The sequence below is a fragment of the Pseudophryne corroboree genome, chromosome 11, assembly GCF_028390025.1.
Source record: "Pseudophryne corroboree isolate aPseCor3 chromosome 11, aPseCor3.hap2, whole genome shotgun sequence".
Taxonomy (NCBI): domain Eukaryota; kingdom Metazoa; phylum Chordata; class Amphibia; order Anura; family Myobatrachidae; genus Pseudophryne; species Pseudophryne corroboree.
Window position 1 is genome coordinate 79,152,681 of NC_086454.1, and position 25,921 is coordinate 79,178,601.

The 25,921-nt window shown below is 47.4% G+C and overlaps 1 protein-coding gene across 2 annotated transcripts in view; it reads right to left on the reverse strand.

Annotated features, from left to right (window-relative positions):
• IMMP1L (inner mitochondrial membrane peptidase subunit 1) overlaps nt 1-25,921 on the reverse strand; it is a 147,525-nt gene that overhangs the window by 120,976 nt on the left and 628 nt on the right. The gene's annotated exons all lie outside the window — the stretch shown is intronic.

Consider the following 25,921-nt stretch of genomic DNA (forward strand, 5'->3'; position numbering starts at 1 on the left):
GGACCAGCTTATATATATATATAGCTCTATAATCAATAGATATAACACTGCACAGTAAGAACTGGATGTATATCACAGGGTACTTGTACCAGAGAACCCTGACTAAATGCACTCTTTCTTAACTAACACTGTCTAATTGACATGTAGAATACTGAAGTGTCATGTAAAGTCACAGCGCTGACAACCAGGCGGCTTTACAAAAGAGGATTTGCCCAAGCAGTCCCAGGAACAGTGTAGCTGGGGAAATGGCGATCAGACACTGACAGGGAGTGAGGGAGAGACAGATATGCAGCTCCAGGGTGGGAACATTTACTGGAAATGGCGCCCTGGGGCTGGGGGAGGGGCTCCAGGTCTAAGCCTTATCCCCTCTGCTGGCAAAACCACCGGGTACTGCGGGCTACTTGTAAAAAGGTTTAGGGAGAAAACCTGACCTGCACCCATGCCCTGGTGATCTAGTGGGATCGCCTGTACTGCCACAGTGTCCACCACCAGCGCGCGCGGCCCGCCTCCCACCGGCCGCGCCGGATCGCGATAAAGTGCGGGTCCCGCGAGCGGGACCCACTTACATCCTCCCGAAGTGCGGCCATGCGATCCCGGAGAGCCCCAGCCGTGTGTGACTAACTTGGAAGAAAACCGGAGCCTCCTGCTGTAGGTACCCGGCAACCAGGGCGCGGGAGGGTACAGCGCCGCTGGGGGAGAGATGGAGCTGCAGCAGGTAATGTCTACTGACATCCAGCACAATCTGTGCCTCTGCTGCAGCCCTTGTAGTCTTCTTTTTTCCTCAGAAAAAGCTTTTTCTAGAGCTGCTGTGAGCAGCTCTTCCTGTTACATGCTTGCACTGCAAGCACCAACTACAAACTGAGCTCCAGTGCACGGAGGCGGGGTGATATAGGAGGCGGCGCTATGCATCTTGGGAAGAAGGTCAAAGCTTTTGAGCCTGTTGGTGCTTCGGATCAAGATCCTACTCTACACCCCAATGTCTATCCTTGTGGAGCCCAGTGTACCCCGCAGCAGAAATGAAAGTAAATGTCTTAATGGTTACAGCTCTTTTATTTGAAGTTACGTAAAAGTCTGCATGTGGCCCACAAAGAGAGGCATTGGTGCCAAAAGTATATAAAAAATATCTCTACAATACGCTATCTCACACAAGACTGCACAAAATGTTATTCACGCCCCATTGTCCTCCTCACTGACAACTCCCGTCCTACTGGTCTTCCTCGAATCAAGCTTTCAACCTTGCAACCTATTTTGGATCCATCGGCTAATACTTCCCTGCAAAATGTTATTCTAAAGTTGCTGACAGTACATACTTATTACCAGTACTTTACTAAATCCAATATACACGGTGAAGTCAGATTATTATGAGCACCATCTAATAGCCAGAGTGCCCGCCGTGTGCAGCACGGACAGCAGCTAGATGGGCTGAACTGTGGTAGCCCTCAGGTTCATTTTGATGGTGAGCTGCTCCACTGTAGTGTGTCGGTCGGCCCACGCACACCTTCATAGCCGACGCTCACCTCTCACCTCAGTGGCACGTTGCGCTCCGCAGTTTTTACATTGCTTGTCAATGGTGCCCTTTGTCCAGTCACGATACACCTTAACCACAGCAGCACGCCAACAGTTCACAAACTGCGCTGTCTCAGAAATACCGCCACCCTTGGCTCGAAATCCGATAATCATCCCATTTTGCAACTTGGATAAACCGCCCCTTAACCCATGACAGCAACAAGTGATATATGTGCAGGCTGCCTATCACACACCTTATATACCCACCAAGCCAACGCACGACACGTGACGTACTTCATAGGATACTCGCCGTCGACGTCACGTGTAGGAGGTGGTCATAATAATGTGCCTCATCCGTGTAGAATATGGCTACTAAAATAAAAGTCCATTAAAAAAAAACTGCACCAATATAAATATTTTATCTTATCTCAGAATATGTCCCATTGCTGTCCTCGGGTCTGTCCAGGACTTTATTCAGGTGTCCCCCACTTTGTAGCATTATACAGGACAAAACATTGTCCTAGTCCCCAAACCTACCATAAGACAAGCTTATCGAATTCCCAAACCATCCTCCTGACCTCCAGGTGTGGATTAACAGAAAAACCGATGGTTCTCAAACTGGGTGCCGTGGTACCCTGGGGTGCCTCAGGACACTTGCAGGAGTGCCTTGGTTGCTTGTCCAAGACCAGTTCAAATTATTTATGATGAATGTAATAGACAAAACCAGTGGTTGTGGCTTCAAGTCATAAACTATGTGGACAAACAGAAGTGAATCCTGTCCCTCACCACATAACTGACCTAGATGACATACAGATGTTGCCACACTCATTGAGCGTGGCTACATCGCAGGCGGTGGCGGACGGCGTGCCTCGGTGTGCCTGTGCCTTAGCCGGCCACCGAGCGTACACACTTTAAATGGGGTGCGTGCGCGTCTACAAAACAAGCCCGTCCCGTTTGCCCCCCGTGGACCGCCTCGCCGGACGCACCCAGGCACAGACGAAGCCACGTTTAGCGTGGCTCCATCTGTATAAACACAATTTACTTAATTTCATATTTTTTTCTAAATATCTCAATAAGAAACTTTTGGCCTAGGGGTGCCGTGAGAAAAATTCTAATACTCTAGGGCGCCGTGATTCAAAAGAGTTTGGGAACCACTGAGTGAGATAGACATTTAAAAAGGTCTATAGTCAACAGGTCAATACCATAGGGTTGACAGTCAATAAGCCGACAGGGTCAAAAGGTCGATGACATTCCTATTGTGTTTTTAAACACATTTGATCTAAATTTGTTGAATTGCATCTGCTCACCACAAGGTTACTAAAGGTAATAGTTTGTGCCATTGATAGTAAATGCAGCAAGCGTTGTAAAAACATGTCAACCATACGTGTGTTGACCATTTTCCTGTCGACTTTTGACCCTGTCTACCTACTGACTGACGACCCTATGGTGTCGACCTATTGACTGTCTATCATCCACCAACCCTGACCTCCCTGGGCAATTCTACCCAATTACAACCAATCTACACAGTTGATGCAAAACTTAAGCCCAGTACACACTAGACAATGCCGGCAGGGAAGGGAGCGACGGCGGGGGGATTGGGGGGGGGGGGGGGGGGAGACGGCCATGCTTCACCTGCAGCATGGCTGTCAATAATGAGGACATCCCTCGTCTGTACATCTTCAGACGAGGGAGGAGGTCGTTAACGACGCGTGGGAGCGCACATCGTTAACGATAATGAGAAAGCCCTTTCTGAGCGATATTGTTCACAATATCACCTAGTGTGTATGGGGCTTTAGCTTTATTTGGATTTTATACTTAAACTAAATACCTAAACTAAATTTTCTGTGTGGCTGGACCAGATAGCCCCCTACCAAACACGTAGGTATGTTTGTTACTGCCTGCTAATATTTGATGACAGTGTTGTTTCAAATTGTAAAGCACTACAGAGTAGCTGGCACTATCGGCCTGATTCAAAGATGTATGCAAACCCAGTTTTTCCACAGTTCAGCGACTATCGGTGGTTAGCGCATGTGTCTAAATCGCGCTGCTCATCTGCTGCAATGACCATGTGAGGGCGGTCACAGAAAGGAGGTTTGAATCTGGTGCCAAGCATCATGTTTGGTGTGCCTGGTCCTTTAAATCCAAGATAGTGCATTCTTATGGGAGCCATCAAAGCCACAGCATCAGCAAGAAGGAGATGCCGGTGGTCCCCACAGAAGCCAGGGTGAGGTACCACCAGTCAGCCAGGGAGCAACTTCAGCACAGCGGGTGCGCGGCTGGTTCTGACCGGCACCTGTCCACAACAGAGCCACTCCTGCCCCAAAGGACCCGTGAGTAACAGGTTTCGACATGCTGTGACACTGACATTCTGAGAAGTCTCCAGTTATTCCCTGATTTATCTCAATCTCAACCCAATTTTATCAGCTACAGTATTGTAAACCCAACAATTATTTGCCATCATTCTATCATAGCAGCAACTAAGCATTCACGACACAATAGATAGAATGTTATTAAATATGACAAAGAAAGTCACACTGCTTTCATATGTAAAAAAACAAAAAGTGTTAAGACTTGGAAAAAGACAGAACCCTAGTAGCAGACTGACCCACCAAGAACTGACATTATTTTTACAAATTTCATCACATCCTTGTGACCATACTGGAAGAGGTGTCCTAGTATGCGGATTTATTTTATGGTCCTATTTACACCACACTTTTCTAGTGATGAATTCTGGAGGCAGTTACCAAGTGAAAGGATCCAACAATGCAGTATTCAGTAAGCGGCCAAATCCAATCCTGTCGGATTGGGCCGCGGAACCCGACAAAACACGTGGATCCACGGCCAATCCACTGATCCACTTGGAATCGCCGACCTGTCGGAAAAATGGCAGTCCGTTTGAATAGATCGGAACAGTTTCTGATCTAAAAAAGTTGGAAACTGCCGTCTTTCCGACAAGACAGCAGTTCCGACTTCAACTGAATACCCTCGATAGCCTTCAAAGGAGAAAAGAGTGCATCAACCACAAGTGAAGGAGTGCCATCTGTATCTTATGCTGCTTAGACACATGACCTGGGAATTTGCCAGGACCAGTGGTATCTAGATGATAGGTCGATAGTTAAAATGTCAACGTACATATGGTCGACATGGTCGAAAGATCAACAGGTTCAAATGGTCAACACAGCATATGGTCGACATGAGAATTTTTTTTACTTTTTCATACTTTACTGTCCACGTGGACTACGATTGGGAACAGTAACCTGACCAAAGCATGGCGAGCGAAGTGAGGGGATGCGGTACAGGTAGACTAACTGAGGTTCCACGAAGCTGTAAGGTCGAATTTGACACCAAAAAACATGAAACACTTATGTCGACCTTTTCATATGTTGACATTTTGACCATGTCGACTTTGGACTTTGTGCATGTACACCATCTGGTGTCAACCTAGACACTGTCGCCAACAAATTCCCGGGTCTCAGCTCCATGACCCTGGTCGGGAGCAGGGTTGCGGACTCGGACTTAGGGGGTCATTCCAAGTTGATCGCTAGCTGCCGTTGTTCGCCGTGCAGCGATCAGGCTAAAAATCGGCATTTCTGCGCATGGGTATGCACCGCAATGCGCACGCGCGTCGTACGGATTGTGGTTGTGCACAGGTTCTAACGAAGTTTTCAGTCGCAAGAAGATTGACATGAAGCGGGTGTTTCTGGTTGTGAACAGACTGTTTTCAGGGAGTGTTTGCAAAAACGCAGGCGTGTCTGAAAAAACGCAGGCGTGGCTGGGCGGGTGTATGACGTCAAATCCGGACACGAATACGCTGAAGTGATCGCAAGCGCTGAGTAGGTTCAGAGCTACTCTGAAACTGCACAAAATGTTTTTGCAGAGCTCGGCTGCACATGCGTTCGCACTTCTGCTAAGCTAAAATACACTCCTCAGTGGGCGGCGGCATAGCGTTTGCACGGCTGCTAAAACTAGCTAACGAGCGATCAACTCGGAATGATCCCCTTAGTCCCGGGTCGCTTGCATTCAGACCTACTGTACCTAAATCCAGGGTTGATGCGCATTCATGAGCAAAAACCTGGGATTTTAAAGATAGTGTGAAAGGGGAATTACTTGTTTATCTGCCTGCAGCCTAATGGCAGTTTCCTCAGAGAGCTCACTATTGCAAAGTACACACAACTATGGCCCTCATTCCGAGTTGTTCGCTCGCTAGCTGCTTTTAGTAGCATTGCACACGCTAGGCCACCGCCCTCTGGGAGTGTATTTTAGCTTAGTAGAATAGCGAACGAAAGATTAGCAGAACTGCTACTAAATAATTTGCTGCACTTTCTGAGTAGCTCCAGACCTACTCCTAGACTGCGATCACCTCAGTCCGTTTAGTTCCTGGTTTGACGTCACAAACACGCCCTGCGTTCAGCCAGCCACTCCTGCGTTTTTACCTGTCACGCCTGCGTTTTTTAAAAACACTCCCTGAAAACGGCCAGTTACCACCCAGAAACACTTCCTGTCAATCACACTACGATCACTCGAGCGATGAAAAAACGTCGCTCGAGCTTGTGTAAATCTACAAAGTTTTGTGTGAAAGTACTTAGCGCATGCGCGCTGCGTACCATGCGCATTTTTGCAGTTTTTTTACTTAATCGCTGCACTGCGAAAATCGGCAGCAAGCGAACAACTCGGAATTACCACCTATATCTGTATATTATTTCCTTTTGCAGGGGATTCAACTATTACGTTGGATAATCAGGAAGTGTAATAAAATTGATAAAGTCTCCATTTTATGTTTTATGTATGTTATATATTTTCTTCTATATAAACTTTTTTTTTTTCCATTAATTAATTGGTGTACATGAAGTAGGTGTTCTTCTGCCTCTATTCTGGCTATGAAACCAAGAATACAGATAGATCCTTAGAGGCCCTACACACTGCACGATCCGCCGCCGAGTTGCCCGACGGCGGATACAGACGACGGGCGACTCGGTGGCAGTGAAGTTTCTTCACTCCCCCGTCACCCAGCTCCATAGCAGTGCAGGCAAATATGGACGAGATAAGCATTGCACAGATAAGATGAGATAGGCATCGCACAGCTGCAATGCTTTTGTACTTGTGGAGTAACTCCCGGCCAGCGCAGCTCCTGGTCAAGCACCTTCTCCCCTATGCTGGTCCTCACCACCTAGTACTATGGAGTCTTAATAAAGAGGATATTGATATATCCAACCTGTACTCCTAAGTCCTTGTGGATATAGTGGGGTCCCTGCTCTGTTACAGTGTCCATGCCAACGTCGCAGTCTGTCTCATTAGACTGCGACCGGAACGCGATTCAATGGCGGGTCTCGCCTGGGGGACCCTCTTACCTCCTCCCTTCAGTAGCAGCCAGGCTAACCAGTAGAGCGTCTGCAACCGTGTGCCTAGAGCCGGAGCGTCCCCGCCGCAAGTACCCGGGAACAGAGCCAGCGGGAGTATGCGACGCCGCTGGGGAGGTGACAGAGCCGCAGCATAGAATGTCACCCTGACATGTAAGTGCTGCAGCCCTTGAAGTCTTCTAAAAGCTTTTTCAGGGCTGCCCAGTGCAGCCCCCCTGTTAAGTGACCTGCTTCTGCAGGAGCCAACTTTAAACTGAGCTCACAGTGCCTGGAGGCGAGGTTATAGAGGAGGCCCCAATGCATCCTGGGACAGTCTAAACCTTTAGCCCAGGGGTGGGGAACCTCAGGCCCGTGGGCCGTATAAGGCCCGCCAAGCCACTTGATCCGGCCCGGCCAGGCTCACCTAACTGAGGGAGATGCCAGGTGCCCGCTGAGATTTTGTTACCAGTGGGCGCCCAGCTCCTTCTCCTCAGCAGCAGCTGGAGGCAGGAGCTCACTCCTGAGCTCCGGCTTCTGGCTCAGGCAGTGTACATGTGCGGCTGTGCGGTGTTATGGGAGAGACGTCATGACATCTCTCCCATAGTTCCGAGGAGCAGGCGGCCAGGCGGAGGGCAGCAGTCCGGAAGCAGGAGTGGGGCTGGTGAGTATTGTGTTTTATTTTCTTTTAATGTGTGTGTGTAAGCGGCGCTACTAGGGGACATTTCTAATGGGGCATAACAACTGGCATATCTAATGGGGCATAACAACTGACTGGGGGCATATCTACTGGGAGCATAACTACTGACTTGGGGCATAACTACTGGGGACAGGCTAATTTTTAAGTTGATAATTTTTGTATGGCCCCTGAAGGATTTTATAAATATCCAAATGGCCCTCGGTAGAAAAAAGGTTCCCCACCCCTGCTTTAGCCTGTCGGTACCTGGATCAAGATCCATCTCTACACCCCAATGTTTTCCCTGTGGAAACCAATGTATACCGCTGCAGAAATAACACAATTGGCTTAATAAACAGACAAAATAGTTATCAGAGAAACTGTAATTCAGAACACTGCAGGACTGAATGATCTCATTAAGTAAACTTGAAAAATCTCAATGAATAAGCTGTATAGAAACACCACATAAAGAAAATAGATGCACACTTCTGGCATCCTACTCCAGGAGTGGGCAGCGGTAGGGTGACACTATCAAGTGGGTATCGCGGAGGTTATGACGTTACACTTGTCATCGTGGCCCCAGACCCCACCATACGAGGGGTGATTGATAAGTACCCGTGTTTGAAGACATGGCACCACTGACGTCAAACCTGTATATCATAGTTTAATGTCATCTGTCAAACAACGACTGTCAAAATTTCAGATAAATTCATTGTGTACTTTTGTTTTGTTGGAAGTGAGCAAGTTTGAGATTCTAATTATTGAGAAAGTGCAGTACCGATCGATGATTAGATTCTTGTTTTTCGATGGGAAGACGTGCGAGGCGAGGAAATCAAGAAAAGTTGGAAGCCGTTTATGTGGACCTTTCATTTTCGATGACAACCATCAGATATTGGTTCAATGAATTCAAGTGTGGTCGTACAGCCGTCCTCGAACAGCATCCAGGTCGCTGAATTGAGGGGACTACGGATGAAATGGTCAACAAAATCCATGATATCGTATTGGCAGACTGGCGAGTGAAGAGCAGAGAGATTGTTGGGATTGTAGGCATCTCATTTGAACGTGTGTAGAATATCCTACATGAACATTTGGGCCTGACCAAGCTATCGGCAAGATGGCTGCCGCGTTTGCTCACTGTGGACAACAAGCGGAATTGAATGACCACTTCAAACCAGTGTTTGGACCTGTTTAAGCACAATCCGAAGGAGTTTCTGCGCTGTTTCGCGACTGTTGATGAAACATGGATCCATCACTACATGCCAGAAATGAAGGAACAGTCAAAACAGTGGACTTCACCCGGTGAACGTGGACCAAAGAAGGAAAGGTCATGCCCACCGTTTCTGGGATTCGAAAGGTATAATCTTCGTCGACTATTTGGAAAAGGGAAGAACGATCACAGGGCAGTATATAAGTTATGGTAAGAACTTACTGTTGATAACGGTATTTCTCCTAAGTCCACAGGTTCCACAGGATAACATTGGGATGATGAAGCGACAGCGGATTTGCACCAATTGGGCAAAGCTTTACGGCCTCCCAGCATGCAACGGGCCCATCCATATATCCCCGCCTCATTGCTCAGGCAAATCAGTTGTATTCCAAAGCTCAAGGAAGGAGCATCATAGATAGCCCTAATCAGCGAGAAAAACACACATACACACCCTTCCATACAAGAAGGAAGAGGTTAGTGAGTAAAAGGATCCTCAAATCAGGTGCGTCAGGGTGGGATCCCTGTGGAACTGGTGAACTTTAGAGAAATACCGTTATCAACGGTAAGTTCTTACCATAACGTATACTTCTCCGTCAGGGTCCACAGGTTATCTACAGGATAACATTGGGATTTCCCAAAGCAATTTAGTGGTGGGGACGCTCCTGATTGGACAGGAGTATCCTTTGTCCGAATTCAGCATCATGAAAGTCAAAGGTATCCATGGCATTATGTCTAATAAATGTGTTAATGGAAGACCAGGTGGCTGCCTTACATATCAGTTGTGCTGCCCATGATGGACCTACCTTACGAGTAGAGTGAGCAGAGACATTAGCCGGAATAGGGAGATCAGCTTGAGAATATGCTTCTAAAATCGTCATCCGAAGCTACCTTGCCAGTATCTGCTTATCAGCAGGCCATCCTCTCTTGTGAAATCCGTAGAGAATGAAGAGAATCAGTCTTTCTGATGGCACTGGTACGATCCACGTAGATCCTTAAGGCACGGACCACGTCCAGCGATGCATCTCCCACAGAAAGGCCTGGTACCTGGAAAGCCAGGACTACAATTTCTGCGTTCAGGTGGAATTTAGACACCACCTTGGGAAGATACCCAGATCTACTTCTGAGAACTGCTTTATCTGGATAAAAATTACAAATGGGGAACGACATGACAATGCCCCTAAATCTGACACTCTTCTAGCTGACGCCATGGCCAGTAGAAAGAGAACTTTAGCGGTCAACCATTTAAGATCCACTTAGATCTTTATTAAGTGGTTCAAACGGGGCAACTTGAAGGGCCTTTAGGACTAAATTTAAGTCCAAAGGCACTGTAGGAGGAACAAAAGTAGGTTGAATGCGCGGCATTCCCTGGAAAAACGTATGCACATCCTGTAAAATTGGCAATTTTCTTTTGGATCCATACAGTCAATGCTGACACTTGCACTCTCAAGGAAGCCACCTTCAAACCTTTATCCATTTCTGCCTGAAGGAATACTAAGACCCTGGAAACTCTGAAAGACTTAGGGTCCATTTTCCGTTCACTGCACCAATGAATATAGGTTTGCCATATTCTGTAATAAATGTTAGCTGAGGAAGGTTTCCTTGCTCTGAGCTTTGTTTGATTACCTGTTGTGAGAATCCTCTTGCTTTCAGGATAGAGGTTTCAAGAGCCACGCCGTCAAAGACAGTCGATCCAGATGTCTGTGATATAAAGGACCCTGCATCAGAAGATCTGAACGTTGAGGGAGCAGGAGTGGGGCAACCATCGACATTCTCTGCAGATCTGTGTACCAATGCCTTCTGGGCCAAGCCGGAGCTATTAGTATCACGGCACCCTTTCCTTGCTTTATCTTTCTCACCACCCTGGGTAATAGGGCGATTGGAGGAAACACATAAGCCAGATGAAAGTCCCATCTCACTGACAGGGCATCCACAAAGATCGCTCTGGGATCCTTTGTTCTTGACCCGTATGCGAGAACTTTGTTGTTCTGACGAAACGCCATGAGATCTATCTCTGGCAACCCCCACTTGTCTACTAGGGTCTGAAGACCTCCGGTTGTGGAGCCCATTCGCTTGCCTGAATGGCATGTCAACTGAGAAAATCCGCTTACCAGTTTAGGACTCCCGGAATGAAAACTGTAGACAAGGCTGGATGATGAAGTTCTGCCCACTTTAGTATGTGACTTACCTCCTTCATCGCTTTTCGGCTGCAAGTTCCTCCCTGATGGTTGAGGTACGCTACTGCCGTCGCATTGTCCCAGCGGATCTGAACTGGTTTTCCCAGAAGAATGTCCTTTGCCTGAATCAGTGCAATGTACATGGCCCGGAGTTCCAATATATTTATTGGTAGGCAACCTTCTTCCTTGGTCCATTTCCCCTGGAAACACAACCTTCCTGACACTGCTCCCCAAACCTGGAGACAGGCATCGGTTGTCAGAATTTCCCAATCTGATATCCAAAGGTGTCTCCCCTTGTCCAGATGGGATGTCTGTAGCCACCAGGCTAATGACCTTCTTACTTCTATCGTAAGAACCATAGTCTGCGTTTTTATCATCTTATGCAACCCATCCCATTTGTCAAGAATAAGATGCTGCAGAGAAAAACAAAATAAAAGGACTGCGCTTAACGCTATCTGATAAAACAAGCTGCTTCAGGAGTATGAAGGGAATCCACTTTTCCCAATGTTATGTTAAGAAACCAAAGAAAGCCCTCCAAGCGCTATGATATCAGATATTGACACTTCTACTTAAATTATTGATCATACATCTTTATGGAAAATATTTTATTTAAAAATATATAGGCACAAACATACACATTTATCTAATTGATATCTAGAAAAAAGTGAGTCCTAATACCGGTATACTACATATAAACAATACAACAGAAAACATATATTGGGGGGTAAAATGCCTTAGCAAATCTTTCACCTTATAGGATAGTTATATCCTTTATAATGTGCAGTATGATAGGTCCCAAAATCTTGCAGTGTCCTTATTTAGAACTTTCTAACAAATAAAACTCGTAAAAGTCCATATTTTCTTCAAGGGCATTCATAAACATAAAGTGGAAGTCACTTCTAGAAGTTGGGAATCACCGCAACTTACTTGTAAATCCGTAAGTATCAAAGAAAGCAAAGCATCAGATGTCCGGCAGACGTGGTGTGGTGCTCTAGCATCAACTAGTTTCGCCTGTCTAGCAGGCTTCGTCAGGATCTGTTAGAAAGTTCTAAATAAGGACACTGCAAGATTTTGGGACCTATCATACTGCACGTTGTAAAGGATATAACTATCCTCTAAGGTGAAAGATTTGCTAAGGCATTTCACCCCCCAATATATGTTTTATGTTGTATTGTTTATATGCAATATACCGGTATTAGGACTCACATTTTTCTAGATATCAATTAGATAAATGTGTATTTTTGTGCCTATATATTTCTAAATAAAATTCCTCAAACCAAGCGCGGCAGCAGACGGCACCGCGGGAAGCCCCTCTCACTAAGCCCAGCTTTACCTGCTTGATCACGGACGCCGGTCTGGCGTCTCTGGCGGGAGGGGGCTGGCTATGCGGTAGCTGCCTGCCTGTATCCGCTGCGGGTGATTAGGTGCCGGCCGTGACGCATGTTAGTCACGGCCGTGTTAGACTGGTCTTGCTGAGGGGGCTGGGCTTCCCGCAGTTCCGCGATCTGAGGGGAGGGAGGCTGGCTATGCAGTGGTGGCTGTGTTTTTACTGTTATGGCTGTTGCGGGGTTCCCGCGGAGAGCTGATATGGTGGGTGGACCGCTTGTGAACGCCACTGGGGGCTCCCAATGGGGTCCGGCATGGCACAACTCCCTGGCAAAGTGTACGGCTAACTGCCGGGGAGTGTGTGTGTGACAGTCGGGTCACGGCGTGCTGCAGGGGGTGATTAGATGCCAGTATAGCCTGGTCCTGGGCCTACCTTCTGTGAGTCCCATGCAATCTGGGTCCTAGAGCTCTGTAAAAATAAGTAAGCAGTCATGGGGGTCCTCGGTAACCATAATGCTGTATAATGTCTGTGCCTGTCCAAATGTGGTGGGACTACAAGTCCCAGCATATCTTGTCATCTGGATGTGCTTGGACTTGTAGTGCCATCACAGCTGGAGACGCCTTGCCAAGCACGATAATGCTAATTATGTATAGGTGTTTTGTGGAGGGTTTCAGCTTTTAAATGCATTTATTATATGCCATGGGGTAAATTTACTAAGATTCGTAATTTCCGAAAAAAGGTCAAAGTTCAATCACGAATGACATCGACAGTGTAAAACTGCAACTTTTTGAATTGATTACGATGGATTTACTAAGCTGTCGTATTCGGGTTTTTCTTTTCTTCCGATGTCGATGTCATTCGTGGTTTTTTACCTATTTTTACGGCAGTGATTAGCAAAACACTGCCGACTTTTTTTACAATCAATCTCGGCCGGATCTGTGTGATCCGTGCTGGGGTTTATTTATTTTTTTTTTTTTAATTAAACACTGTAAAATAATTAAAAAAAATGCGTGGGGTCCCCCCTCCTAAGCATAACCAGCCTCGGGCTCTTTGAGCCGATCCTGGTTGCAAAAATATGGGGAAAAAAATGACAGGGGTTCCCCCATATTTAAGCAACCAGCATCGGGCTCTGCGCCTGGTCCTGGTCCCAAAAATACGGGGGACAAAAAGAGTAGGGGTCCCCCGTATTTTTAAAACCAGCACCGGGCTCCACTAGCTGGACAGATAATGCCACAGCCGGGGGTCACTTTTATATAGTGCCCTGCGGCCGTGGCATCAAAAATCCAACTAGTCACCCCTGGCCGGGGTACCCTGGGGGAGTGGGGACCCCTTCAATCAAGGGGTCCCCCCCCCCCAGCCACCCAAGGGCCAGGGGTGAAGCCCGAGGCTGCCCCCCCCCCCATCCAATGGGCTGCGGATGGGGAGGCTGATAGCCTTTGTTGTAAAAGAAAAGATATTGTTTTTAGTAGCAGTACTACAAGGCCCAGCAAGCCTCCCCCGCATGCTGGTACTTGGAGAACCATAAGTACCAGCATGCGACGGAAAAACGGGCCCGCTGGTACCTGTAGTACTACTACTAAAAAAATACCCAAAAAAAGACAAGACACACACACCGTGAAAGTAAAGATTTATTACATACATCCACACAAACATACATACATACTTACCTTATGTTCACACGCAGGTCGGTCCTCTTCTCCAGTAGAATCCAAGGGGTACCTGTTGAAGAAATTATACTCACGAGATCCAGGGGTCCAGGCTCCTCGGGAAATCCAGGGGTAATCCACGTACTTGCATAAAATAAGAAAACGGAAAGCCGAGCCACGAACTGAAAGGGGCCCCATGTTTTCACATGAGACTCCTTTCCACGAATGCCAGAAACCCACTCTGACTGATGTCTAAGTGGGTTTCTTCAGCCAATCAGGGAGTGCCACGTTGTAGCACTCTACTGATCGGCTGTGTGCTCTTGTCCTCACTGACAGGCAGCACACGGCAGTGTTACAATGTAGCGCCTATGCGCTACATTGTAACCAATGATGGGAACTTTGACCTAAAGTGACGTCACCGCTGAGCAGAAAGTTCCCATCATTGGTTACAATGTAGCGCATAGGCGCTACATTGTAACACTGCCGTGTGCTGCCTGTCAGTGAGGACAAGAGCACACAGCTGATCAGGAGAGTGCTACAACGTGGCGCTCCCTGATTGGCTGCAGAAACCCACTTAGACAGAAGTCAGAGTGGCTTTCTGGCATTCGTGGAAAGGTGACCCATGTGCAAACATGGGTCCCCTTTCAGTTCGTGGTCGGGACACCGTTTTGTTTTTTTTTGTCAAGTACGTGGATTACCCCTGGATTTCCCGAGGAGCCTGGACCCCTGGATCTCGTGAGTATAATTTCTTCAACAGGTACCCCTTGGATTCTACTGGAGAAGAGGACCGACCTGCGTGGGAACTTAAGGTAAGTATGTATGTATGTGTGTATGTATGTAATAAAATTATACTTTCACGGTGTGTGTGTCTTGTCTTTTTTTGGGTATTTTTTTAGTAGTAGTACTACAGGTACCAGCGGGCCCGTTTTTCCGTCGCATGCTGGTACTTGTGGTTCTCCAAGTACCAGCATGCGGGGGAGGCTTGCTGGGCCTTGTAGTACTGCTACTAAAAACAATATATTTTCTTTTACAACAAAGGCTATCAGCCTCCCCATCCGCAGCCCATTGGATGGGGGGGGACAGCCTCGGGCTTCACCCCTGGCCCTTGGGTGGCTGGGGGGGGGGACCCCTTGATTGAAGGGGTCCCCACTCCCCCAGGGTACCCCGGCCAGGGGTGACTAGTTGGATTTTTGATGCCACGGCCGCAGGGCACTATATCAAAGTGACCCCCGGCTGTGGCATTATCTGTCCAGCTAGTGGAGCCCGGTGCTGGTTTTAAAAATACGGGGGACCCCTACTCTTTTTGTCCCCCGTATTTTTGGGACCAGGACCAGGCGCAGAGCCCGATGCTGGTTGCTTAAATATGGGGGAACCCCTGTCATTTTTTTCCCCATATTTCTGCAACCAGGATCGGCTCAAAGAGCCCGAGGCTGGTTATGCTTAGGAGGGGGGACCCCACGCAATTTTTTTTGAAAAAATAAGCACTTTCCCACCCCTTCCCACTGATATACATGCACGGATTTCATGGATCCGTGCATGCCTATCCAATCACGAATAAAAAAAGCAGGTCTGTTTTTTTTTAGCACTTTTTTACGAGTTGTAATTTTTCACGGCAGTGTTTGTTCTTTTTTTGCTTTGCACTTCTTAGTAAATGACCGAGATTCATACTTAAACAGCCGCGTTTTGACCGATGGTGTATTCATTCGTAATTTTTTACCTGAACTTGGAAAAAATTACGAATGCCCTCATCACTGCCGTGATTAGTGCTTAGTAAACTACCGAGATGACACTTTGATGAAAAAACGCCATCTCGGTCAAAATCGGGAGCTTAGTAAATTTACCCCCATGTTGTTTAGGTTGGCATTGCCTAGCTAGCAGCAGGAGTATTTGGGTTTCAAAATGACAACTGATCATGTGCTTTTTTCTTTTTTAATATGGTAAGGAAAGGTTTTAATTTTCTCCATAATATACTACTGAGGTCACCATCTGCTAACAGCCTCGGATTTACTTTCGCATCATTAAATGTTAATTGTGACGTTTTCCACCGCATATTTTCCATTATTGTTCTTGTGCAATGTGTATAACGTGCTCTACCAGGTGCAATGTGTATAACGGGCTCTACCAGGTGCAATGTGTATAACGGGCTCTACCTGGCGCAATGTGTATAACGGGCTCTACCTGGCGCAATGTGTATAACGTGCTGTACCTGGCGCAATATGTATAACGTGCTCTACCTGGCGCAATGTGTATAACGTGCTCCACCTGGCGCAATGTGTATAACGTGCTCTACCTGGCGCAATGTGTATAACATGCTCTACCTGGCGCAATGTGTATAATGTGCTCTACCTGGCGCAATGTGTATAACGTGCTCTACATGGCGCAATGTGTATAACGTGCTCTACATGGCGCAATGTGTATAACGTGCTCTACCTGGCGCAATGTGTATAACGTGCTCTACCTGGCGCAATGTGTATAATGTGCTCTACCTGGCGCAGCGTGTATAGGAGGTTCTACCTGGTGCAATGTGTATAAGCGGCACTACTGTGTGGTATGTGAATTGGTACGATTATGTGGCCACGCCCCTTCCCCTCGAAGCCACGGACCTAAATTTTTTCTGCACGCCGTAAATTGTGGGAGGGGAGCACGAATTCACTTTCTGCTGAAGGGCACCAAAATGTCTACTTACAGCTCTGGTGCAGAGTATCCTGTATGCTACACAGCCCAGCAGCATTGTCACCCCCTCTCCCCCTTGCAACACTTTTGTAGGGTCCAAATCATTAACAATATTAATAAGAACCTTCATTCCAATGGGACCCAGAAAAGGACAGGTAGGACCCCAATTTTTAAAAGTGAGGGGTCCCTAGTACCCACTTTTTTGGGGGGCTCAGCTAGATCACTGATCAATCTGCACCTGAATCTGCCTTGTATTTTTCAAGAACCCCTGGTGAAAGCTAAAACAATTTGCACACAAACCATCCTGAACCAGATCCTGAGAGGTTAACACAGATTTGCAAGACAAACATGATATGAGTGTTGGTGTTGCTGTGAGTGTATCTTCCTCACCTTTGCCGCTCTTAGACATGATAAATAATCAACACTTCCACAGTGTACTACACAATTTGTGACTGTAATCACTTTAAGCATTTTAAAGTGACCTACAATCCGACCCTACCCATTCACCAGCATTGAGGATCCGAATAGAAAAAAAAAAAAAGAATATATAGTAAAGTCAGCAATCACACTAGCAGTCAGTCACATGTTATACATTAGTATAATAAGCAATATGAGCGCATCATCAACTACAACTACATTTCAAGTATGTAGGAGAACATATTACTGAATCATGTTTAAACAGATCTACCGTATTCAGATGCATAGCGAAAGAAACAACAGTAATAGTATACAGACTCATATGCAATAGGCACTTATCTAACGACTCGTACTCAAAAAGGTAGATAGGTGTGTACACACCGTGAGATATTTTCTTTCGATTTTGACTATATAGTCAAAATCTCAAGAAAAGTTAGTGCAGATCGCAAGGTGAAAGTCACCTTGCGTTCCCGATTCGATCCCGATGCACGGGCCCGCCAGGTCAATATCGCAAGAAAAGATAGACTGTGCAGGCAAGTTAATCCTTGCTAGATCGGTGTACTATCTAGTTCATCCTCACATGTCAATGACATCTCACATAAGCCAAAATCTCACATAAGCCAAAATCGCAAGCACACATAGTCCATGGGGGTGATTCAGAGTTGTTCGCTCGCTAGCTGCTTTTAGCAGCATTGCACACGCTAAGCCGCCGCCCTCTGGGAGTGTATCTTAGCTTAGCAGAATTGCGATCGAAAGATTAGCAGAATTGCAAATAGAAATTTCTTAGCAGTTTCTGAGTAGCTCCAGACTTACTCAGCCATTGTAACCAGCTCAGTCCTTTTCGTTCCTGGTTTGACGTCACAAACACACCCAGCGTTTGCCCAACCACTCCCCCGTTTCTCCAGCCACTCTTGCGTTTTGCAACTCGAACGCCTGCATTTTTCCGCACACTCCCATATAACGGCCAGTTTCCGCCCAGAAACACCCACTTCCTGTCAATCACACTACGATCAGCACAGCGATGAAAAAGCTTTGTTATGCCGTGAGTAAAATACCTAACTTTTGTGTAAAATAACTAAGCGCATGCGCTCTGCGAGCCTTGCGCAGTAAGCGACTAATTGCAGTATAGCGAAAATCGTCAACGAGCGAACAACTCGGAATGACCCCCCATATCTCAAGAAAAGTTAGTCAAAATCGGTGGTGCTGGGCTCCGGGGAGTTCAAGGGAAATAGCATAGTCAAAATCGGCCATAGCAAGGATCTCACCGTGTGTACACACCCTTAATGTTGTATTATCCGTACTCAGTAGAGTGGGATACAGGGAGACTTATCTCGCTTCCAGGACCAATCAATACGTTAGCGAACATTGAGTGGATCCAGACGCTACTAGTGTACACTGCCACTCCATGAACCTATAGTGAACACAGACGCTCAGTGAACACAGATGCACCCATCACACAGCCACCTATGCTGCGACTGGGTCCCCTTCGTTTATAGCGTCTGAGACGGAAGCGGGAAACTGTTCATGGCGGGAGACTCGGAGGAAACTGGTCATGAACTGGGGGGAGGGGCGACCAGGAGAGCGTCTGACTCCCCACTGCTGACATAAACCCTAGGGATCGCGGCATCATACTATTCTTGGAGCCTCTGATCCCTAATGCCTAGCGCTGGTGCACCTGAGGTGGAAGCCGCGTCACCGACTGTTTACAAGTCTCCTCTCAAAACAGTGCGGCTGTCCGTATTCCCCTTCTAAGCGTAAACCGATGCCTTACCTTCTCTCTGTGCCCTGGCCACAGCCTGCTAACGGCTGCTGGACCTGTTAGTATATCAGACACAGACGGCTGCCGAAACAGCACTGTACTTGTGGGTAAGCGTTGTCGTGACCCGGCGGAGAGTTGTTGGAACGACTTTTTCTAAGGTACGTATAAGAAACTTTTAGAAAGATCACTCAAAAAAAAAATAGAAAGACCATAAAAATAAAATAAGAAAGCTTAGGGCTGCTAAAAACCAGCAGCCCTCTGCCCATGGTCCGGCTCCTGCCGCACCAAACAAAAAACTAATTTGCCTGAGCCAGGAGGCGGGGATATATGGACGGACTTGTTGCATGCTGGGAGGCCGAAAAGCTTTGGCCGATTGGTGCAAATCCACAGTCACTTCATCATATCCCAGTGTTATTCTGTGGACCTTGCCGGAGAAATTATGCTCAATTATTTGGGAGATTCGACGACGCATTGAAGAGAAAACGGACCCACTTGTTCCGCCACAACAATGTGCCGGCACACTCGTCCCACGTCGCCACAGTGAAATTGGTGGAAATGGGCTACGAATTGCTGCCGCATGCGCCGTATTCTCCAGATTTGGCCCCCTGCGACTTCTTCCAGTTTACATGAAAAAATGGCTCGGCGGAAAGGGATTTGCATCGAACGAGGAGGTCATCGCCAAAACTGAAGCCTATTTCGCAGAGTATGACAAATCATATTATTTGGAGTGTTTGAAAAAGTTGGAATATCGTTGGGCCCAGTGTATCGACCTATAAGGGGACTATGTTGAAAAATAAATAAAAATTTTCCCAGTAAACTTTTTTTCTTGCCTAACACGGGTACTTATCAATCACCCCTCGTATACTGTTGCAATTACCGGAATCGTAAAGCAGGGGGCGGAGCCCCAATCACGAGATTCAGCGCAATTCGAGGCATCAAGTTACCCAGACCCTCCAGCATGACCCCTTCCATCAGGTATAGAATGCTCTGCTTCTGGACTTACGTATTAATTTATGATTGTTATCACCTCTTTTGAACCACCTTTGTCATCAAGGAACTACTGTAGTTCAACAAAGGTGACAGCATTCATAAATCAAGAGGGAAGTCCAAGAGCAGAGCATATTTGGGCAGATGTATTAACCTGGAGAAGACATAAGAAAGTGATAAATCAGTGATAAGTGTAAGGTAATAAACGCACCAAACCAATCAGCTCCAATATGTAAATTAACAGTTAGGAGCTGATAGGCTGGCGCTTTTATCAGCTTGCACTTATCAATGGTTTATCACTTCCTTATGTCTTCTCCAGGTTTCATACATCTGCCCCTTTGTACCTTATGAAAGGGGTCATGTTGGAAGGTCAGCAGAACGCCAACTTTACCTGTGGAAGACTTGCACACTTAACATTGAAATTCTGGAGTCTCCTGGACATTCTTCAAGAGTAGGAAAACATAATTGGAGGAATTCAATTGTCGTTAAACCTTTAGGGCAGCGAGATGTTCGAGGATAGCGAGCACTTTTGTGTGAATTGGGGTGCAGATCTCCTGGATAAAAGGTGCCATTGTGTTTAAATGCAACCTTTGCCAGCAAACTGAATTCCCCCCTAAGTACATTATAATAATAACTAGTAATAAAATAAGATTTTACTTACCGATAAATCTATTTCTCGGAGTCCGTAGTGGATGCTGGGGTTCCTGAAAGGACCATGGGGAATAGCGGCTCCGCAGGAGACAGGGCACAAAAAGTAAAGCTTTTTCCGATCAGGTGGTGTGCACTGGCTCCTCCCCCTATGACCCTCCTCCAGACTCCAGTTAGGTACTGTGCCCGGACGAGCGTACACAATAAGGGAGGATTTTGAATCCCGGGTAAGACTCATACCAGCCACACCAATCACACCGTACAACTTGTGATCTAAACCCAGTTAACAGTATGATAACAGCGGAGCCTCTGAAAGATGGCTTCCTTCAACAATAACCCGAATTAGTTAACAATAACTATGTACAATTTATGCAGATAATCCGCACTTGGGATGGGCGCCCAGCATCCACTACGGACTCCGAGAAATAGATTTATCGGTAAGTAAAATCTTATTTTCTCTATCGTCCTAGTGGATGCTGGGGTTCCTGAAAGGACCATGGGGATTATACCAAAGCTCCCAAACGGGCGGGAGAGTGCGGATGACTCTGCAGCACCGAATGAGAGAACTCCAGGTCCTCCTGAGCCAGAGTATCAAATTTGTAAAATTTTACAAACGTGTTCTCCCCTGACCACGTAGCTGCTCGGCAAAGTTGTAATGCCGAGACCCCTCGGCCAGCCGCCCAAGATGAGCCCACCTTCCTTGTGGAGTGGGCCTTTACAGATTTAGGCTGTGGCAGGCCTGCCACAGAATGTGCAAGTTGGATTGTGCTACAGATCCAACGAGCAATCGTCTGCTTAGACGCAGGAGCACCCATCTTGTTGGGTGCATACAATATAAACAACGAGTCAGATTTTCTGACTCCAGCTGTTCTTGCAATATATATTTTTAATGCTCTGACAACGTCCAGTAACTTGGAGTCCTCCAAGTCACTTGTAGCCGCAGGCACTACAATAGGCTGGTTCAGATGAAATGCTGACACCACCTTAGGGAGAAAATGCGGACGAGTCCGCAGTTCTGCCCTGTCCGAATGGAAAATCAGATATGGCTTTTTGTAAGATAAAGCTGCCAATTCTGACACTCTCCTGGCAGAAGCCAGGGCTAGAAGCATGGTCACTTTCCAAGTGAGATACTTCAAATCCACCTTATTTAGTGGTTCAAACCAATGAGATTTTAGAAAATCCAAAACTACATTGAGATCCCACGGTGCCACTGGAGGCACCACAGGGGGCTGTATATGCAGCACACCCTTAACAAAGGTCTGGACTTCAGGGACTGAAGCCAATTCTTTTTGAAAGAAAATCGACAGGGCCGAAATTTGAACCTTAATAGATCCCAATTTGAGACCCATAGACAATCCTGATTGCAGGAAATGTAGGAATCGACCCAGTTGAAATTCCTCCGTCGGAGCACTCCGATCTTCGCACCACGCAACATATTTTCGCCAAATTCGGTGATAATGTTGCACGGTTACTTCTTTCCTTGCTTTAATCAAAGTAGGAATGACTTCTTCCGGCATGCCTTTTTCCATTAGGATCCGGCGTTCAACCGCCATGCCGTCAAACGCAGCCGCGGTAAGTCTTGAAACAGACAGGGACCCTGCTGAAGCAAGTCCCTCCTTAGAGGTAGAGGCCACGGATCTTCCGTGATCATCTCTTGAAGTTCCGGGTACCAAGTCCTTCTTGGCCAATCCGGAACCACTAGTATCGTTCTTACGCCTCTTTGCCGTATAATTCTCAATACTTTTGGTATGAGAGGCAGAGGAGGAAACACATACACCGACTGGTACACCCAAGGCGTTACCAGCGCGTCCACAGCTATTGCCTGCGGATCTCTTGACCTGGCGCAATACCTGTCCAGTTTTTTGTTGAGGCGAGACGCCATCATGTCCACCATTGGTCTTTCCCAACGGGTTACCAGCATGTGGAAGACTTCTGGATGAAGTCCCCACTCTCCCGGGTGAAGATCGTGTCTGCTGAGGAAGTCTGCTTCCCAGTTGTCCACTCCCGGGATGAACACTGCTGACAGTGCTATCACATGATTCTCTGCCCAGCGAAGAATCCTTGCAGCTTCTGCCATTGCACTCCTGCTTCTTGTGCCGCCCTGTCTGTTCACATGGGCGACTGCCGTGATGTTGTCCGACTGGATCAACACCGGTTTTCCCTGAAGCAGAGGTTCTGCCTGGCTTAGAGCATTGTATATTGCTCTTAGTTCCAGAATGTTTATGTGAAGAGACGTTTCCAGGCTTGTCCATACTCCCTGGAAGTTTCTTCCTTGTGTGACTGCTCCCCAGCCTCTCAGGCTGGCGTCCGTGGTCACCAGGATCCAATCCTGTATGCCGAATCTGCGGCCCTCCAATAGATGAGGACTCTGCAACCACCACAGAAGAGACACCCTTGTCCTTGGAGACAGGGTTATCCGTAGGTGCATCTGAAGATGCGACCCTGACCATTTGTCCAACAGATCCCTTTGGAAAATTCTTGCGTGGAATCTGCCGAATGGAATTGCTTCGTAAGAAGCCACCATTTTTCCCAGGACTCTTGTGCATTGATGTACAGACACCTTTCCTGGTTTTAGGAGGTTCCTGACAAGCTCGGATAACTCCTTGGCTTTTTCCTCCGGGAGAAAAACCTTTTTCTGAACCGTGTCCAGAATCATCCCTAGGAACAGCAGACGAGTTGTCGGTATTAACTGGGATTTTGAAATATTCAGAATCCACCCGTGCTGTTTTAGCACTTCTTGAGACAGTGCTAATCCCATCTCTAGCTGTTCTCTGGACCTCGCCCTTATTAGGAGATCGTCCAAGTATGGGATAATTAATACGCCTTTTCTTCGAAGAAGAATCATCATCTCGGCCATTACCTTTGTAAAGATCCGAGGTGCCGTGGACAATCCGAACGGCAGCGTCTGAAACTGATAGTGACAGTTTTGTACAACGAACCTGAGGTACCCCTGGTGTGAGGGGTAAATTGGAACGTGGAGATACGCATCCTTGATGTCCAAGGATACCATAAAGTCCCCCTCTTCCAGGTTCGCTATCACTGCTCTGAGTGACTCCATTTTGAACTTGAACTTCTTTATGTACAGGTTCAAGGACTTCAGATTTAGAATAGGCCTTACCGAGCCATCCGGCTTCGGTACCACAAAAAGAGTGGAATAATACCCCTTCCCTTGTTGTAGAAGAGGTACCTTGACTATCACCTGCTGAGAGTACAGCTTGTGAATGGCTTCCAAAACCGTCTCCCTTTCGGAGGGGGACGTTGGTAACGCAGACTTCAGGAAACGGCGAGGTGGATCTGTCTCTAATTCCAACCTGTACCCTTGAGATATTATCTGCAGGATCCAGGGATCTACCTGCGAGTGAGCCCACTGCGCGCTGTAATTTTTGAGACGACCGCCCACCGTCCCCGAGTCCGCTTGAGAAGCCCCAGCGTCATGCTGAGGCTTTTGTAGAAGCCGGGGAGGGCTTCTGTTCCTGGGAAGGAGCTGCGTGTTGCTGTCTCTTCCCTCTACCTTTGCCTCGTGGCAGATATGAATAGCCCTTTGCTCTCTTATTTTTAAAGGAACGAAAGGGCTGCGGTTGAAAAGTCGGTGCCTTTTTCTGTTGGGGAGTGACTTGAGGTAGAAAGGTGGATTTCCCGGCTGTAGCCGTGGCCACCAAATCTGATAGACCGACTCCAAATAACTCCTCCCCTTTATACGGCAAAACTTCCATATGCCGTTTTGAATCCGCATCGCCTGTCCACTGTCGCGTCCATAAAGCTCTTCTGGCTGAAATGGACATAGCACTTACCCGTGATGCCAGTGTGCAGATATCCCTCTGTGCATCACGCATATAAAGAAATGCATCCTTTATTTGTTCTAACGACAGTAAAATATTGTCCCTGTCCAGGGTATCAATATTTTCAATCAGGGACTCTGACCAAACTACCCCAGCACTGCCCATCCAGGCAGTCGCTACAGCTGGTCGTAGTATAACACCTGCATGTGTGTATATACTTTTCTGGATATTTTCCATCCTCCTATCTGATGGATCTTTAAGTGCGGCCGTCTCAGGAGAGGGTAACGCCACTTGTTTAGATAAGCGTGTTAGCGCCTTGTCCACCCTAGGAGGTGTTTCCCAGCGCTCCCTAACCTCTGGCGGGAAAGGGTATAATGCCAATAATTTCTTTGAAATTATCAGCTTTTTATCAGGGGCAACCCACGCTTCATTACACACGTCATTTAATTCTTCTGATTCAGGAAAAACTATAGGTAGTTTTTTCATACCCCACATAATACCCTGTTTAGTGGTACCTGTAGTATCAGCTAAATGTAACGCCTCCTTCATTGCCAAAATCATATAACGTGTGGCCCTACTGGAAAATACGGTTGATTCGTCACCGTCACCACTGGAGTCATCGCCTGTGTCTGGGTCTGTGTCGACCGACTGAGGCAAAGGGCGTTTCACAGCCCCTGACGGTGTTTGAGTCGCCTGGACAGGCACTAATTGATTGTCCGGCCGCCTCATGTCGTCAAACGACTGCTTTAGCGTGTTGACACTATCCCGTAGTTCCATAAATAAAGGCATCCATTCTGGTGTCGACTCCCTAGGGGGTGACATCCTCATATTTGGCAATTGCTCCGCCTCCACACCAATATCGTCCTCATACATGTCGACACACACGTACCGACACACAGCAGACACACAGGGAATGCTCCTAACGAAGACAGGACCCACTAGCCCTTTGGGGAGACAGAGGGAGAGTTTGCCAGCACACACCAAAAGCGCTATATATATATCAGGGATAGCCTTATAATAAGTGCTCCCTTATAGCTGCTTTGTTATATCAAATATCGCCATAAATGTGCCCCCCCCTCTCTGTTTTACCCTGTTTCTGTAGTGCAGTGCAGGGGAGAGACTTGGGAGCCGTCCTGACCAGCGGAGCTGTGAGAGGAAATGGCGCCGTGTGCTGAGGAGATAGGCCCCGCCCCTTTTCTGGCGGGCTCGTCTCCCGCTATTTAGAAACATTAGGCAGGGGTTAAATATCTCCATATAGCCTCTAGGGCTATATGTGAGGTATTTTTAGCCATTATAGGTAATCATTTGCCTCCCAGGGCGCCCCCCTCCCAGCGCCCTGCACCCTCAGTGACTGCCGTGTGAAGTGTGCTGAGAGGAAAATGGCGCACAGCTGCAGTGCTGTGCGCTACCTTTTGAAGACTGCAGGAGTCTTCAGCCGCCGATTCTGGACCTCTTCTGATTTCAGCATCTGCAAGGGGGCCGGCGGCGTGGCTCCGGTGACCATCCAGGCTGTACCTGTGATCGTCCCTCTGGAGCTTGATGTCCAGTAGCCAAGAAGCCAATCCATCCTGCACGCAGGTGAGTTGACTCCTTCTCCCCTCAGTCCCTCGCTGCAGTGATCCTGTTGCCAGCAGGCATCACTGTAAAATAAAAAACCTAGCTAAACTTTTTCTAAGCAGCTCTTTAGGAGAGCCACCTAGATTGCACCCTTCTCGGCCGGGCACAAAAATCTAACTGGAGTCTGGAGGAGGGTCATAGGGGGAGGAGCCAGTGCACACCACCTGATCGG